Here is a 15,588-nt window from a genome sequence, read left to right on the forward strand (position 1 = left end):
GATACCTCAAGGTGATTTTATATAAAGGCAAGCTTTATTATTATTATGAATGATTTTAATTTATCTTGCATGATTTCAGCTTTGATTATTATTTCACAGTCTGCAGTGATATAAATAGTAATTTTCAAATGTTTTGTATCTATTCAGCTTTTTTTATTGCATGAATGTGTTTATGATTTGTTTTTACGTAAATTCTCATCGGCAGACGCTTTCTGATGGTTGTGTGATGTTTCCCATTGTTCTGGCTTCGCTGTCCGTCGGCATTCCAAATTTCAGATTTCTTTGACACATGAAAGACACCGAACGTTGATATCAGCCAGTCAATCAGTCAATGGATAGAGGGAGCTTTATATGGAAAATAATGCATACAATTTGTTTCGTGGAGAGGTAATGGTCAAGTTTGCGTGTCTTCTGATTCATTCCAATTCAAAATTGTTAATTCGCTGACAAAATGTGACAATGTAAAATATTGGAGGATGTGGGTATCGATCCCACTGCCTCTCACATGCAAAGCAAGTGCTCTACCATTTGAGCTAATCCCTGGACACCTCTAGATGATTTCATATAAAGGCAAGCTTTATTATTATTATGAATGATTTTAATTTATCTTGCATGATTTCAGCTTTGATTATTATTTCACAGTCTGCAGTGATATAAATTGTAATTTTCAAATGCTTTGTATCTATTCAGCTTTTTTTATTGGATGAATGTGTTTACGATTTGTTTTTACGTAAATTCTCATCAGCAGATGCTTTCTGATGGTTCTGTGATGTTTCGCATTGTTCTGGCTTCGCTGTCCATCGGCATTTCAAATTTCAGATTTTGATGACACCTGGAAGATGCTGAGCATTGATGTGAGCCAGTCTGTCAGTCAATGGATAGAGGGGGCTTTATATGGAAAATAATGCATACAATTTATTTTGCAGATTGGGAATGGTCAAGTTTGCGTGTCTTCTGATTCATTCCAATTCAAAATTGTTAATTCGCTGACAAAATGTGACAATGTAGAATATTGGAGGATGTGGGTATCGATCCCACTACCTCTCACATGCTAAGTGAGCACTCTACCATTTGAGCATAATACACCGTCAACTCTTTGCGATTTTATATAAAGGCAAGTTTTGTTATTATTATGAATGATTTTAATTTATCTTGCATTGTCTCAGCTTTGATGATTATTTCACAGTTTACAGTGATATAAATTGCAATTTTCAAATGCTATATATATATCGATTCAGCTTTTTTGTTTTATGAATGCGTTTTCGTTTTTTTTTAACGTAAATATTCATTGGCAGACGCTTTCTGACGGTTCTGTGATGTCTCCCAGTGTACCGGCTTTGCTGTCCATCGGCATTCCAAATTTCAGATTATTATGACACCTGGAAGATACCGAACGTTGATATCACCCAGTCACTCAGTCAATGGTGATAAAGAGCTTGATATGGAAAATAATGCATAAAACTTGTTTCGTGGAGAGACAATGGTCAAGTTTGCGTGTCTTCTGATTCCTGCCGATTCAAATTTGTTAATTCGCTGACAAAATGTGAGAATGTAAAATTTTGGAGGATGTGGGTATCAATCCAACTGCTTCTCACATGCAAAGCGAGCGCTCTACCATTTGAGCTAATCCCCCGATACCTCGAGATGATTTCATATAAAGGCAAGCTTTATTATTATTATGAATGATTTTAATTTATCTTGCATGATTTCAGCTTTGATTATTATTTCACAGTCTGCAGTGATATAAATAGTAATTTTCAAATGCTTTGTATCTATTCAGCTTTTTTTGTTGCATGAATGTGTTTACGATTTGTTTTTACGTAAATTCTCATCGGCCGACGCTTTCTGATGGTTCTGTGATGTTTCCCATTGTTCTGGCTTCGCTGTCTGTCGGCATTCCAAATTTCAGATTTCTTTGACACATGAAAGACACCGAACGTTGATATCAGCCAGTCAATCAGACAATGGTTAGAACGAGCTTTGCATGGAAAAGAATGCATACAATTTATTTCGCAGAGTGGTAACGGTCAAGTTACCACTCTGGTCTTCTGATTGATTCCAATTCAAAATTGTTAATTCGCTGACAAAATGTGAGAATGAAGAACATTGGAGGATGTGGGTATCGATCCCACTACCTCTTGCATGCTAAGCGAGCACTCTACCATTTGAGCTAATCCCCTGATACCGTTTGGTGATTTCATAGAAAGGCAAGCATTATTATTATTAAGAATGATTTTGATTCATCTTGCATAATCTCAGCTTTGATTATTATTTCACAGTTTGCAGTGATATAAATTGCAATTTTCAAATGCTATACATCGATTCAGCTTTTTTTTGTTTTATGAATGCGTTTACGGTTTTTTAAATGTAAATATTCATTGGCAGATGCTTTCTGACGGTTCTGTGATGTCTCCCAGTGAACCGGCTTCGCTGTCCGTCGGCATTTCAAATTTCAGATTTCGATGACACCTGGAAGATGCCGAACGTTGATGTGAGCCACTGTCAGTCATTGGATAGAGGGAGCTTTAAATGGAAAATAATGCATACAATTTATTTTGCAGAGTGGTAATGGTCAAGTTTGCGTGTCTTCTGATTCATTCCAATTCAAAATTGTTAATTCGCTGACAAAATGTGAGAATGTAAAATATTGGAGGATGTTGGTATCAATCCCACTACCTCTCGCATGCGAAGTGAGCACTCTACCATTTATAGCTTATCTCCCGTTACCACTTAGTGATTTTCGAAAAAGGCAAGCTTTATTATTATTACGAATGATTTTAATTTATCTTGCATTGTCTCAGCTTTGATGATTATTTCACAGTTTGCAGTGATATAAATTGCAATTTTCAAATGCTATATATGGATTCAGCTTTTTTTTGTTTTATGAATGCATTTACGGTTTTTTTAAACGTAAATATTCATTGGCAGACGCTTTCTGACGGTTCTGTCATGTCTCCCAGTGTACCGTCTTCGCTGTCTGTCTGTATTTCAAATTTCAGATTTCGATGACACCTGGAAGATGCCGAACATTGATGTGAGCCAGTCTGTCAGTCAATGGATAGAGGGAGCATTATATGGAAAATAATGCATACAATTTATTTTGCAGAGTGGTGATGGTCAAGTTTGCATGTCTTCTGATTCATTCCAATTCAAAATTGTTAATTCGCTGACAAGATGTGGCAATGGAGAATATTGGAGGATGTGGGTATCGATCCACACTACCTCTTAGCATGCTAAGCGAGCACTCTACCATTTGAGCTAATCCCCCGTTACCTCTTTGTGATTTTATATAAAGGAAAGTTTTGTTATTATTATGAATGCTTTTAATTTATCTTGCATTGTCTCAGCTTTGATGATTATTTCACAGTTTACAGTGATATAAATTGCAATTTTCAAATGCTTTATATATATCGATTCAGCTTTTTTTGTTTTATGAATGCGTTTTCGGGTTTTTTTAACGTAAATATTCATTGGCAGACGCTTTCTGACGGTTCTGTGATGTATCCCAGTGTACCGGCTTTGCTGTCCATCGGCATTCCAAATTTCAGATTTATATGACACCTGGAAGATACCGAACGTTGATATCACCCAGTCACTCAGTCAATGGTGAGAAAGAGCTTGATATGGAAAATAATGCATTCAATTTGTTTCGTGGAGAGGCAATGGTCAAGATTGCGTGTCTTCTGATTCCTGCCGATTAAAATTTGTTTATTCGCTGACAAAATGTGAGAATGTAAAATTTTGGAGGATGTGGGTATCGATCCCACTGCCTCTCACATGCAAAGCGAGGGCTCTACCATTTGAGCTAATCCCCCAATACCTCAAGGTGATTTCATATAAAGGCAAGCTTTATTATTATTATGAATGATTTTAATTTATCTTGCATGATTTCAGCTTTGATTATTATTTCACAGTCTGCAGTGATATAAATAGTAATTTTCAAATGTTTTGTATCTATTCAGCTTTTTTTATTGCATGAATGTGTTTATGATTTGTTTTTACGTAAATTCTCATCGGCAGACGCTTTCTGATGGTTGTGTGATGTTTCCCATTGTTCTGGCTTCGCTGTCCGTCGGCATTCCAAATTTCAGATTTCTTTGACACATGAAAGACACCGAACGTTGATATCAGCCAGTCTATCAGTCAATGGATAGAGGGAGCTTTATATGGAAAATAATGCATACAATTTGTTTCGTGGAGAGGTAATGGTCAAGTTTGCGTGTCTTCTGATTCATTCCAATTCAAAATTGTTAATTCGCTGACAAAATGTGGCAATGTAGAATATTGGAGGATGTGGGTATCGATCCCACTGCCTCTCACATGCAAAGCAAGTGCTCTACCATTTGAGCTAGTCCCTGGATACCTCTAGATGATTTTATATAAAGGCAAGCTTTATTATTATTATGAATGATTTTAATTTATCTTGCATGATTTCAGCTTTGATTATTATTTCACAGTCTGCAGTGATATAAATTGTAATTTTCAAATGCTTTGTATCTATTCAGCTTTTTTTATTGTATGAATGTGTTTACGATTTGTTTTTACGTAAATTCTCATCGGCAGACGCTTTCTGATGGTTCTGTGATGTGTCCCATTGTTCTGGCTTCGCTGTCCGTCGGCATTCCAAATTTCAGATTTCTTTGACACATGAAAGACACCGAACGTTGATATCAGCCAGTCAATCAGTCAATGGTTAGAACGAGCTTTGCATGGAAAAGAATGCATACAATTTATTTCGCAGAGTGGTAACGGTCAAGTTACCACTCTGGTCTTCTGATTGATTCCAATTCAAAATTGTTAATTCGCTGACAAAATGTGAGAATGAAGAACATTGGAGGATGTGGGTATCCATCCCACTACCTCTCGCATGCTAAGAGAGCACTCTACCATTTGAGCTAATCCCCCAATACCTTTTGGTGATTTCATAGAAAGGCAAGCCTTATTATTATTAAGAATGATTTTGATTCATCTTGCATAATCTCAGCTTTGATTATTATTTCACAGTTTGCAGTGATATAAATTGCAATTTTCAAATGCTATACATCGATTCAGCTTTTATTTGTTTTATGAATGCGTTTATGGTTTTTTAAACGTAAATATTCATTGGCAGACGCTTTCTGACTGTTCTGTGATGTCTCCCAGTGAACCGGCTTCGCTGTCCGTCGGCATTTCAAATTTCAGATTTCGATGACACCTGGAAGATGCCGAACGTTGATGTGAGCCACTGTCAGTCATTGGATAGAGGGAGCTTTAAATGGAAAATAATGCATACAATTTATTTTGCAGAGTGGTAATGGTCAAGTTTGCGTGTCTTCTGATTCATTCCAATTCAAAATTGTTAATTCGCTGACAAAATGTGAGAATGTAAAATATTGGAGGATGTTGGTATCAATCCCACTACTTCTCGCATGCTAAGTGAGCACTCTACCATTTATAGCTTATCTCCCGTTACCACTTAGTGATTTTCGAAAAAGGCAAGCTTTATTATTATTACGAATGATTTTAATTTATCTTGCATTGTCTCAGCTTTGATGATTATTTCACAGTTTGCAGTGATATAAATTGCAATTTTCAAATGCTATATATGGATTCAGCTTTTTTTTGTTTTATGAATGCGTTTACGGTTTTTTTTAACGTAAATATTCATTGGCAGACGCTTTCTGACGGTTCTGTCATGTCTCCCAGTGTACCGTCTTCGCTGTCTGTCTGTATTTCAAATTTCAGATTTCGATGACACCTGGAACATGCTGAACATTGATGTGAGCCAGTCTGTCAGTCAATGGATAGAGGGAGCATTATATGGAAAATAATGCATACAACTTATTTTGCAGAGTGGTGATGGTCAAGTTTGCATGTCTTCTGATTCATTCCAATTCAAAATTGTTAATTCGCTGACAAAATGTGGCAATGGAGAATATTTGAGGATGTGGGTACCGATCCCACTACCTCTCGCATGCATAAGCGAGCACTCTACCATTTGAGCTAATCCCCCGTTACCTCTTTGTGATTTTATATAAAGGAAAGTTTTGTTATTATTATGAATGCTTTTAATTTATCTTGCATTGTCTCAGCTTTGATGATTATTTCACAGTTTACAGTGATATAAATTGCAATTTTCAAATGCTTTATATATATCGATTCAGCTTTTTTTGTTTTATGAATGCGTTTTCGGGTTTTTTTAACGTAAATATTCATTGGCAGACGCTTTCTGACGGTTCTGTGATGTCTCCCAGTGTACCGGCTTTGCTGTCCATCGGCATTCCAAATTTCAGATTAATATGACACCTGGAAGATTCCGAACGTTGATATCACCCAGTCACTCAGTCAATGGTGAAAAAGAGCTTGATATGGAAAATAATGCATAAAACTTGTTTCGTGGAGAGACAATGGTCAAGTTTGCGTGTCTTCTGATTCCTGCCGATTCAAATTTGTTAATTCGCTGACAAAATGTGAGAATGTAGAATTTTGGAGGATGTGGGTATCAATCCAACTGCTTCTCACATGCAAAGCGAGCGCTCTACCATTTGAGCTAATCCCCCGATACCTTAAGATGATTTCATATAAAGGCAAGCTTTATTATTATTATGAATGATTTTAATTTATCTTGCATGATTTCAGCTTTGATTATTATTTCACAGTCTGCAGTGATATAAATTGTAATTTTCAAATGCTTTGTATTTATTTAGCTTTTTTTATTGCATGAATGTGTTTACGATTTGTTTTTACGTAAATTCTCATCGGCAGACGCTTTCTGATGGTTCTGTGATGTTTCCCATTGTTCTGGCTTCGCTGTCCGTCGGCTTTCCAAATTTCAGATTTCTTTGACACATGAAAGTCACCGAACGTTGATATCAGGCAGTCAATCAGTCAATGGTTAGAACGAGCTTTGCATGGAAAAGAATGCATACAATTTATTTCGCAGAGTGGTAATGGTCAAGTTTGCATGTCTTCTGATTGATTCCAATTCAAAATTGTTAATTCGCTGACAAAATGCGAGAATGTCGGTATTGATCCCACTATCTCTCGCATGCTAAGCGAGCACTCTACCATTTGAGCTAATCCCCCGTTAACTCTTTGTGATTTTATATAAAGGCAAGTTTTGTTATTATTATGAATGATTTTAATTTATCTTGCATTGTCTCAGCTTTGATTATTATTTCACATTCTGCAGTGATATAAATAGTAATTTTCAAATGCTTTGTATCTATTCAGCTTTTTTTATTGCATGAATGTGTTTACGATTTGTTTTTACGTAAATTCTCATCGGCAGACGCTTTCTGATGGTTCTGTGATGTTTCCCATTGTTCCGGCTTCGCTGTCCGTCGGCATTCCAAATTTCAGATTTCTTTGACACATGAAAGACACCGAACGTTGATATCAGCCAGTCAATCAGTCAATGGTTAGAACGAGCTTTGCATGGAAAAGAATGCATACAATTTATTTTGCAGAGTGGTAATGGTCAAGTTACCACTCTGGTCTTCTGATTGATTCCAATTCAAAATTGTTAATTCGCTGACAAAATGTGAGAATGTAAAACATTGGAGGATGTGGGTATCGATCCCACTACCTTGCGCATGCTAAGTGAGCTCTCTACCATTTGAGCTTATCTCCTGTTACCACTTAGTGATTTTCGAAAAAGGCAAGCTTTATTATTATTACGAATGATTTTAATTAATCTTGCATTGTCTCAGCTTTGATGATTATTTCACAGTTTACAGTGATATAAATTGCAATTTTCAAATGCTATATATTGATTCAGCTTTTTTTTGTTTTATGAATGCGTTTACGGGTTTTTTAAACGTAAATATTCATTGGCAGACGCTTTCTGACGGTTCTGTCATGTCTCCCAGTGTAGCGGGTTCGCTGTCCGTCTGCATTTCAAATTTCAGATTTCGATGACACCTGGAAGATGCCGAACATTGACGTGAGCCAGTCTGTCAGTCAATGGATAGAGGGAGCTTTAAATGGAAAATAATGCATACAATTTATTTTGCAGAGTGGTAATGGTCAAGTTTGCGTGTCTTCTGATTCATTCCAATTCAAAATTGTTAATTCGCTGACAAAATGTGAGAATGTAAAATATTGGAGGATGTTGGTATCAATCCCACTACCTCTCGCATGCATAAGTAAACACTCTACCATTTGAGCTTATCTCCCGTTACCACTTAGTGATTTTCGAAAAAGGCAAGCTTTATTATTATTACGAATGATTTTAATTTATCTTGCATTGTCTCAGCTTTGATGATTATTTCACAGTTTACAGTGATATAAATTGCTATTTTCAAATGCTATATATCGATTCAGCTTTTTTTTGTTTTATGAATGTGTTTACGGTTTTTTTAAACGTAAATATTCATTGGCAGACGCTTTCTGACGGTTCTGTCATGTCTCCCAGTGTACTGGCTTCGCTGTCCGTCTGCATTTCAAATTTCAGATTTCGATGACACCTGGAAGATGCCGAACATTGACGTGAGCCAGTCTGTCAGTCAATGGATAGAGGGAGCTTTATATGGAAAATAATGCATACAATTTATTTTGCAGAGTGGTAATGGTCAAGTTTGCGTGTCTTCTGATTCATTCCAATTCAAAATTGTTAATTCGCTGACAAAATGTGACAATGTAAAATATTGGAGGATGTGGGTATCGATCCCACTACCTCTCGCATGCTAATCCCCCGTTAACTCTTTGTGATTTTATATAAAGGCAAGTTTTGTTATTATTATGAATGATTTTAATTTATCTTGCATTGTCTCAGCTTTGATGATTATTTCACAGTTTACAGTGATATAAATTGCAATTTTCAAATGCTATATATATATCGATTCAGCTTTTTTTGTTTTATTAATGCGTTTTCGTTTTTTTTTTAAGTAAATATTCATTGGCAGACGCTTTCTGACGGTTCTGTGATGTCTCCCAGTGTACCGGCTTTGCTGTCCATCGGCATTCCAAATTTCAGATTTATTTGACACCTGGAAGATACCGAACGTTGATATCACCCAGTCACTCAGTCAATGGTGAGAAAGAGCTTGATATGGAAAATAATGCATACAATTTGTTTCGTGGAGAGGCAATGGTCAAGATTGCATGTCTTCTGATTCCTGCCGATTAAAATTTGTTAATTCGCTGACAAAATGTGAGAATGTAGAATTTTGGAGGATGTGGGTATCAATCCCACTGCCTCTCACATGCAAAGCAAGCGCTCTACCGTTTGAGCTAATCCCCTGATACCTCAAGATGATGTCATATAAAGGCAAGCTTTATTATTATTTTGAATGATTTTAATTTATCTTGCATGATTTCAGCTTTGATTATTATTTCACAGTCTGCAGTGATATTAATAGTAATTTTCAAATGCTTTGTATCTATTCAGCTTTTTTTGTTGCATGAATGTGTTTACGATTTGTTTTTACGTAAATTCTCATCGGCAGATGCTTTCTGATGGTTCTGTGATGTTTCCCATTGTTCTGGCTTCGCTGTCCGTCGGCATTCCAAATTTCAGATTTCTTTGACACATGAAAGACACCGAACGTTGATATCAGCCAGTCAATCAGTCAATGGTTAGAACGAGCTTTGCATGGAAAAGAATGCATACAATTTATTTTGCAGAGTGGTAATGGTCAAGTTACCACTCTGGTCTTCTGATTGATTCCAATTCAAAATTGTTAATTCGCTGACAAAATGTGAGAATGTAAAACATTGGAGGATGTGGGTATCGATCCCACTACCTTGCGCATGCTAAGTGAGCTCTCTACCATTTGAGCTTATCTCCTGTTACCACTTAGTGATTTTCGAAAAAGGCAAGCTTTATTATTATTACGAATGATTTTAATTAATCTTGCATTGTCTCAGCTTTGATGATTATTTCACAGTTTACAGTGATATAAATTGCAATTTTCAAATGCTATATATATATCGATTCAGCTTTTTTTGTTTTATTAATGCGTTTTCGTTTTTTTTTAAAGTAAATATTCATTGGCAGACGCTTTCTGACGGTTCTGTGATGTCTCCCAGTGTACCGGCTTTGCTGTCCATCGGCATTCCAAATTTCAGATTTATATGACACCTGGAAGATACCGAACGTTGATATCACCCAGTCACTCAGTCAATGGTGAGAAAGAGCTTGATATGGAAAATAATGCATACAATTTGTTTCGTGGAGAGGCAATGGTCAAGATTGCATGTCTTCTGATTCCTGCCGATTAAAATTTGTTAATTCGCTGACAAAATGTGAGAATGTAGAATTTTGGAGGATGTGGGTATCAATCCCACTGCCTCTTACATGCAAAGCAAGCGCTCTACCGTTTGAGCTAATTCCCTGATACCTCAAGATGATGTCATATAAAGGCAAGCTTTATTATTATTTTGAATGATTTTAATTTATCTTGCATGATTTCAGCTTTGATTATTATTTCACAGTCTGCAGTGATATCTATCTATAATTCCAGTAATCTCTGTACGTTTGTACGTTTGTCTGTGACCGCTGTTTCTCGACAACCACGGGTCCGATATACTTTTAACTTGCCAGGTATATTGCTGGGGACCCGAGGATGTGCCTTTTCAAGGTTTCATATTAATCGGACAATTACTTACCGAGCTATGTCCAAAAAACGATTCAACCAATCAGAGAGCAGCGAACTATCGCGTGTGCCGAACGTGGCGGACACACTCTGCCTCGGATGGCACATTTGAGAGCGTATTCATTTATTTCACGTTTGCAAACTATGTTGGCGTTAAACTATGTTTTAAAACTAATAAAAACGAATTTGCGATTCATTCGCTTTCCTGCGCGTTTGTGCACGCGATGGCGATTTCTTTACCAAACTCCGGAAGCCGTTCGCTTTGGACCAAACCATTTCATGTAAATAGAGGGGGGGGGATATAATTTTAGATATAGATATAGTACGGGCAATGCCCTAGTAAATAGTAATTTTCAAATGCTTTGTATCTATTCAGCTTTTTTTGTTGCATGAATGTGTTTACGATTTGTTTTTACGTAAATTCTCATCGGCAGATGCTTTCTGATGGTTCTGTGATGTTTCCCATTGTTCTGGCTTCGCTGTCCGTCGGCATTCCAAATTTCAGATTTCTTTGACACATGAAAGACACCGAACGTTGATATCAGCCAGTCAATCAGTCAATGGTTAGAACGAGCTTTGCATGGAAAAGAATGCATACAATTTATTTCGCAGAGTGGTAACGGTCAAGTTACCACTCTGGTCTTCTGATTGATTCCAATTCAAAATTGTTAATTCGCTGACAAAATGTGAGAATGAAGAACATTGGAGGATGTGGGTATCGATCCCACTACCTCTTGCATGCTAAGCGAGCACTCTACCATTTGAGCTAATCCCCCGATACCTTTTGGTGATTTCATAGAAAGGCAAGCATTATTATTATTAAGAATTATTTTGATTCATCTTGCATAATCTCAGCTTTGATTATTATTTCACAGTTTGCAGTGATATAAATTGCAATTTTCAAATGCTATACATCGATTCAGCTTTTTTTTGTTTTATGAATGCGTTTACGGTTTTTTAAATGTAAATATTCATTGGCAGATGCTTTCTGACGGTTCTGTGATGTCTCCCAGTGAACCGGCTTCGCTGTCCGTCGGCATTTCAAATTTCAGATTTCGATGACACCTGGAAGATGCCGAACGTTGATGTGAGCCACTGTCAGTCATTGGATAGAGGGAGCTTTAAATGGAAAATAATGCATACAATTTATTTTGCAGAGTGGTAATGGTCAAGTTTGCGTGTCTTCTGATTCGATTCATTCCAATTCAAAATTGTTAATTCGCTGACAAAATGTGAGAATGTAAAATATTGGAGGATGTTGGTATCAATCCCACTACCTCTCGCATGCGAAGTGAGCACTCTACCATTTATAGCTTATCTCCCGTTACCACTTAGTGATTTTCGAAAAAGGCAAGCTTTATTATTATTACGAATGATTTTAATTTATCTTGCATTGTCTCAGCTTTGATGATTATTTCACAGTTTGCAGTGATATAAATTGCAATTTTCAAATGCTATATATGGATTCAGCTTTTTTTTGTTTTATGAATGCATTTACGGTTTTTTTTAACGTAAATATTCATTGGCAGACGCTTTCTGACGGTTCTGTCATGTCTCCCAGTGTACCGTCTTCGCTGTCTGTCTGTATTTCAAATTTCAGATTTCGATGACACCTGGAAGATGCCGAACATTGATGTGAGCCAGTCTGTCAGTCAATGGATATAGGGAGCTTTAAATGGAAAATAATGCATACAATTTATTTTGCAGAGTCGTGATGGTCAAGTTTGCATGTCTTCTGATTCATTCCAATTCGAAATTGTTAATTCGCTGACAAAATGTGGCAATGGAGAATATTGGAGGATGTGGGTATCGATCCACACTACCTCTCGCATGCTAAGCGAGCACTCTACCATTTGAGCTAATCCCCCGTTACCTCTTTGTGATTTTATATAAAGGAAAGTTTTGTTATTATTATGAATGCTTTTAATTTATCTTGCATTGTCTCAGCTTTGATGATTATTTCACAGTTTACAGTGATATAAATTGCAATTTTCAAATGCTTTATATATATCGATTCAGCTTTTTTTGTTTTATGAATGCGTTTTCGGGTTTTTTTAACGTAAATATTCATTGGCAGACGCTTTCTGACGGTTCTGTGATGTCTCCCAGTGTACCGGCTTTGCTGTCCATCGGCATTCCAAATTTCAGATTTATATGACACCTGGAAGATACCGAACGTTGATATCACCCAGTCACTCAGTCAATGGTGAGAAAGAGCTTGATATGGAAAATAATGCATTCAATTTGTTTCGTGGAGAGGCAATGGTCAAGATTGCGTGTCTTCTGATTCCTGCCAATTAAAATTTGTTTATTCGCTGACAAAATGTGAGAATGTAAAATTTTGGAGGATGTGGGTATCGATCCCACTGCCTCTCACATGCAAAGCGAGCGCTCTACCATTTGAGCTAATCCCCCGATACCTCAAGGTGATTTCATATAAAGGCAAGCTTTATTATTATTATGAATGATTTTAATTTATCTTGCATGATTTCAGCTTTGATTATTATTTCACAGTCTGCAGTGATATAAATAGTAATTTTCAAATGTTTTGTATCTATTCAGCTTTTTTTATTGCATGAATGTGTTTATGATTTGTTTTTACGTAAATTCTCATCGGCAGACGCTTTCTGATGGTTGTGTGATGTTTCCCATTGTTCTGGCTTCGCTGTCCGTCGGCATTCCAAATTTCAGATTTCTTTGACACATGAAAGACACCGAACGTTGATATCAGCCAGTCAATCAGTCAATGGATAGAGGGAGCTTTATATGGAAAATAATGCATACAATTTGTTTCGTGGAGAGGTAATGGTCAAGTTTGCGTGTCTTCTGATTCATTCCAATTCAAAATTGTTAATTCGCTGACAAAATGTGACAATGTAGAATATTGGAGGATGTGGGTATCAATCCCACTGCCTCTCACATGCAAAGCAAGTGCTCTACCATTTGAGCTAATCCCTGGATACCTCTAGATGATTTCATATAAAGGCAAGCTTTATTATTATTATGAATGATTTTAATTTATCTTGCATGATTTCAGCTTTGATTATTATTTCACAGTCTGCAGTGATATAAATTGTAATTTTCAAATGCTTTGTATCTATTCAGCTTTTTTTATTGGATGAATGTGTTTACGATTTGTTTTTACGTAAATTCTCATCAGCAGACGCTTTCTGATGGTACTGTGATGTTTCGCATTGTTCTGGCTTCGCTGTCCATCGGCATTCCAAATTTCAGATTTCTTTGACAAATGAAAGACACCGAACGTTGATATCACCCAGTCAATCAGTCAATGGTAAGAACGAGCTTTGCATGGAAAAGAATGCATACAATTTATTTCGTAGAGTGGTCATGGTCAAGTTACCACTCTGGTCTTCTGATTGATTCCAATTCAAAATTGTTAATTTGCTGACAAAATGTGAGGATGTAAAACATTGGAGGATGTGGGTATCAATCCCACTACCTCTCGCATGCTAAGTGAGCACTCTACCATTTGAGCTTATCCCCTGTTACCACTTAGTGATTTTCGAAAAAGGCAAGCTTTATTATTATTACGAATGATTTAAATTTATCTTGCATTGTCTCAGCTTTGATGATTATTTCACAGTTTACAGTGATATATATTGCAATTTTCAAATGCTATATATCGATTCAGCTTTTTGTTGTTTTATGAATGCGTTTACGGTTTTTTTAAATGTAAATATTCATTGGCAGACGCTTTCTGACGGTTCTGTCATGTCTCCCAGTGTACCGGCTTCGCTGTCCGTCTGCATTTCAAATTTCAGATTTCGATGACACCTGGAAGATGCCGAACATTGATGTGAGCCAGTCTGTCAGTCAATGGATAGAGGGAGCTTTATATGGAAAACAAGTGAATCCTCTTGGATTGCGCTGAGGTTCGGGCATGGAATTTCGAGCCTCGATCATGGTTCGAGCCTCGATCTTGTATACAAAAATAATAATAATAATAATAAGAACCTTGGGCCGAATCTCGCGCTTCACCAGTGTGCGTGCGCGAATTTTCGTCACGTCGGCAGCGAGAAGGGGTTCCCCAACACGAACCAATCAGGAACTGCCACGTCACACTTATATGATCTCAGAATTCCTGTGACAGGAATTCGCGTTACACTGGCTGGAAGTCATTCACTAGAGGCGCTTCCTCAGCGCTAATAATGCATACACTTTATTTTGCAGAGTGGTAATGGTCAAGATTGCGTGTCTTCTGATTCCTGTTGATTAAAATTTGTTAATTCGCTGACAAAATGTGAGAATGTAGAATATGGGTATCGATCCCACTACCTCTCGCATGCTTAAGCAAGCACTCTACCATTTGAGCTAATCCCCCGTTACCTTTTGGTGATTTCATAGAAAGGCAAGCATTATTATTATTAAGAATGATTTTGATTAATCTTGTATATCTCAGCTTTGATTATTATTTCACAGTTTACAGTGATATAAATTGCAATTTTCAAATGCTATATATCGATTCAGATTTTTTTTGTTTTATAAATGCGTTTACGGTTTTTTAAACGTAAATATTCATTGGCAGACACTTTCTGACGGTTCTGTGATGTCTCCCAGTGAACCGGCTTCGCTGCCCGTCGGCATTTCAAATTTCAGATTTCGATGACACCTGGAAGATGCCGAACGTTGATGTGAGCCACTGTCAGTCATTGGATAGAGGGAGCTTTAAATGGAAAATAATGCATACAATTTATTTTGCAGAGTGGTAATGGTCAAGTTTGCGTGTCTTCTGATTCATTCCAATTCAAAATTGTTAATTCGCTGACAAAATGTGACAACGTAAAATATTGGAGGATGTGGGTATCGATTCCACTACCTCTCGCTTGCATTAAGCAAGCACTCTACCATTTGAGCTAATCCCCCATTACCTTTTTGTGATTTTATATAAAGGCAAGTTTTGTTATTATTATGAATGCTTTTAATGTATCTGGCATTGTCTCAGCTTTGATGATTATTTCATAGTTTACAGTGATATAAATTGCAATTTTCA

General features: G+C 36.8%; 1 non-coding gene across 1 annotated transcript; it reads right to left on the minus strand.

The window, feature by feature from the left end:
* Positions 1-12,919: 12,919 nt before the first annotated feature.
* Positions 12,920-12,992, minus strand: TRNAA-UGC (transfer RNA alanine (anticodon UGC)). The gene has a single exon. It is a non-coding gene; the product is annotated as a tRNA-Ala (tRNA).
* Positions 12,993-15,588: the final 2,596 nt, after the last annotated feature.

The sequence above is a fragment of the Myxine glutinosa genome, chromosome 1, assembly GCF_964187855.1.
Source record: "Myxine glutinosa chromosome 1, kmMyxGlut1.1, whole genome shotgun sequence".
Classification (NCBI taxonomy): Eukaryota; Metazoa; Chordata; class Myxini; order Myxiniformes; family Myxinidae; genus Myxine; species Myxine glutinosa.